The sequence below is a fragment of the Eutrigla gurnardus genome (assembly GCF_963514095.1).
Source record: "Eutrigla gurnardus genome assembly, contig: SCAFFOLD_61, whole genome shotgun sequence".
Taxonomy (NCBI): Eukaryota; Metazoa; Chordata; class Actinopteri; order Perciformes; family Triglidae; genus Eutrigla; species Eutrigla gurnardus.
In genome coordinates, this window is record NW_028155497.1 from 168,171 (window position 1) to 171,779 (window position 3,609).

Genomic DNA, 3,609 nt, shown 5'->3' on the forward strand with positions numbered 1-3,609 from the left:
GGGACGAGGGCGGGGACTGCTAACTCCATCAGCTGACAAGAAGTTAGCCAAAACGACCGGATCGCTTACTTCTGCTTTAACTCAATAGATACAATTTAAAACGTAATAATGAGTAACTAGATGAGTAAATAAATAGAGGAAATGGGAAAAAATGTACTGACTGTGAACTACTGTAACAATCAATGCACTCACCAAGGCTTGTCAACTCCTGATCTTCCATCTGGAGGCTTTCCTCAGGAACAGGGTGCTTTCCTCTGGCTTGTGCAGCTGCAGAGACAGTAACATTTGCTTAACTCTACAATCAATCTAAAAGTACACAGTCATTTTAATATGAAAATGTTCCATAACAACTGAAGGCAAGGAAACTAAGTAAGAAATGTCCACATTATTACTAATACAATTTATATTTGTCACACAATATTATCCAGAGCAGGGTACATAAAACACAAGCAAGGATTATCAGTCACAGGTTCTTAATATCTCTAATTCTTTCGTGTGATGTATGATGTATGATGATGTATGTTTCACACACATTGCAACAGTGGTATCTTTAACTTACATCCAGTTATACTAGTACTCTACAAAATAACAACTTAATGAATTAAAACTTTTCGTAAAATACGGTATAGTAATCAAAGAACAAACCTGATTGTGTTGGCCGACGTTTCCCACGTCTGCTTTTGACAGCTGAATTGGGGAAGGATCTCTTCCTGCTTTTATTCCTTTTTGTTTGAGGAACAGCAGGGTTTTCTTTGGCCATGGCTTCCTATATGTTTGCAGAGTTTGAGATCAAACTTTAACAAGTACAACAACAAAGTTGTGAGTTAAAACATAAGACGGCAACAATTAAAATTAAGCATTACTCGACAGCTGCACAAAAGGATCTAACTGACCCTTTACATTACAGTATCAGTAACAGTACAGCATCAGGAAAAAGCAATAGCAATGATCATTTAGACTTGGGTAGTTGTTTTGTTTATCATGAAAAGCCTCACCTTGGCCTCTTGGACATATGCAGCACTAATTAATGCTGCCATGTGCACCCTAGCCTCTCCTGGATCATCAAAGATCCTTGCAGCAGAATTGAGAGACATGGCTCTCAAACATAAAACACAAATACAAATACAGACAATACAGACAATACAATACGATACAAAGACAATGAACACTACACAAAATGAAGAGAGAGAGAGAGTGACTGACTGAAAGAGAGAGAAAGACAGTGAGAATGACTGAAAGAGAGAGAGTGATTGAAAGACAGGGGTAAGACAAACGATACAGAATGGCTCTTAAAAGTGCCTTTGTTTTTTTGGTGAGTGTGTGTGTATGTGTGTGTGGGTGTCTCAATGTAAATGTTGCAATGAAGCTGCAAAAGAAGAAAAAGAAAAGCATAATTAGAATAGCTTTCAAATAAATGAGCATTTATTATTTTCTGTCACCAAATATACTATTATCAATCAAATATTTTAACCTAATCAAAATCACTATGTACAATACAAACCAATCTTTAATGTACAAATGAACTCTTCAATATATAGCTATATAACGTTATAACCCCAAGTTACCTGTAGTGCCCTAACTCACTTCCTGCGTCAGCGGAAGTTACCAAACCCAACCCCAACAAAATAAAACACAAAAATGAAACAGCTCCTACAAAATGATTAACTGATTTCGGTGGTTGACAGACTGACTAAATCTTGCCAGAGACCGCTAGCTGTCATGCAACGATAGCATAATCTGCTAACGTTCGGTCGGTCAAGCAAGCTCCTATTAAGGCGGGTCCACACCGCACCGACTGCCCGACTCGCGTCGGTAAATGAAGTCGTGCTACTTAATATGGCCGACTCGAATGGCGGATTACACATTTGAATCGGCTGAAATGAACGCCGACGTGGGCCGATTCGAGCGACCACACCAAGTAGACTCATGTCACGGACGCCGACTCTCTCAAAGACGCCGATTTGCGGTCCGGTGTGGACCCGCCTTTACACTGTATGGTCAAGCTAGAGTTAACAACGATAACGATGCATCATATTAAAACACTCAAACTAAGCTCCGCAGTTAAAACGCTAGAAACACTGTGCTACAATGGAAGAAATAACAGTAATATAATTTTGTGATTTGAAATAATAAAGAGGCCTTTGGCTGAAACCGGAGAGAGTTACTTACTGTGGCTGGCCGGAAGTGGTCTGGCGGGGGGCAGAAAACGCGGTGAATATGGAGGACACACCCACGTTACCAAGGCAACGGGCAACGCCGGTGTTTTTCAGATAAAATATAAAATTTCACTCATTTAATTAAAAAGATGTTAAGACCTTTTGGTTAATAAGAAAATAATATGAGCTCAATTTGTTTTATTTTTTAGTTACTAAGAAAATAATGTTTAACCAAACTCGACCAATCAGACACGTCGGTGATAGACATGAGGATTATGGGTAATGTAGTGCTTCTCCGTGATATGACATTGGAAATAAAACGTGTTTTCTTAAAATAAAGTTGATATTACACGGGGATTTTGGACTCGACAGAGGCACATACTATCGTTACACAGTCTGCCTTGGATGGTTACAACGTTATGGCTTATAATCAGATCTTTCTTCAGAATATCGATTAATCTACATTTGCACTTCCGGGATCTATGAAACAACACCCACAGCGTGACGTCTTTGAAGCTGACAATGCGTGTGTCCGCCACGGAACGGATCCTAATTGACTTTCAGTGAAGACTGTTTGCGTGGTGATCACACGGAATTCTTACACAATGCGTGCCAGGAGCACGCAATGCGTTATTAAGCGGTCGTGCTTCTTTCACGCATTTCTGTGAGATCAGGTTGTTTAAAAGTAGTAGTTTTAACAGTTGAAAACCGCTCGCTTAAAGTCATGACAAACCAAACTAACTTCCGGGTTTGTCGATATATGTACTTTATATGTATAGGAGCTCGAGTGGACAGTACGAGTTACATGGAGGTTCTGCTTGTTATTCTTTCTGTCAGAAATAAACGGAGATCGTCTCCAAAAAGGTCCCAGTGTCACAGCATCATTCACACCAACACAACGCAGAAGCACACCGGTCACATCTGGATGCCCTGGTCGTGATTAAAGTTTATTTTAACTTCTTCGAGTGAAATGTACACCGATGGAAAAATGAAGTGAAAACACTGGTAATTAAAAGCAAGAGGATACTTTATTTTCTTTGGTCTAAAGTGCAAAACAAATAGTGAAAAACATTTAAAAAAAATATACAATAATAATATAATGTACATATGTGTCATGTTATTATGCAATTTTGAACTTTTAAAAGTTGTTTTTATTGCATTTATTGTTGAAAACGAAAATGTTATTACATAGAAGTAAACATGTGTAACGGGGTGAAGAAGTAGTGTAATTCCACTTGTCATACAAACTCATAACACGACACAGAAACTTGTTTGTCCTATGGTAAGTAAACGCAGCACCCCCGTGGATTACGACGGCTACATCGGGGTTAGCAGTCGGACCTCGCTGTTTCCCTGGTAAGTACGTGAGTTCTGAGCGCCGCCATTTTGTATATTAATTACTTTAACTTTAATACGAAGGGGCCGTTTAAGTTGTATTTTTTTAAGCATATAG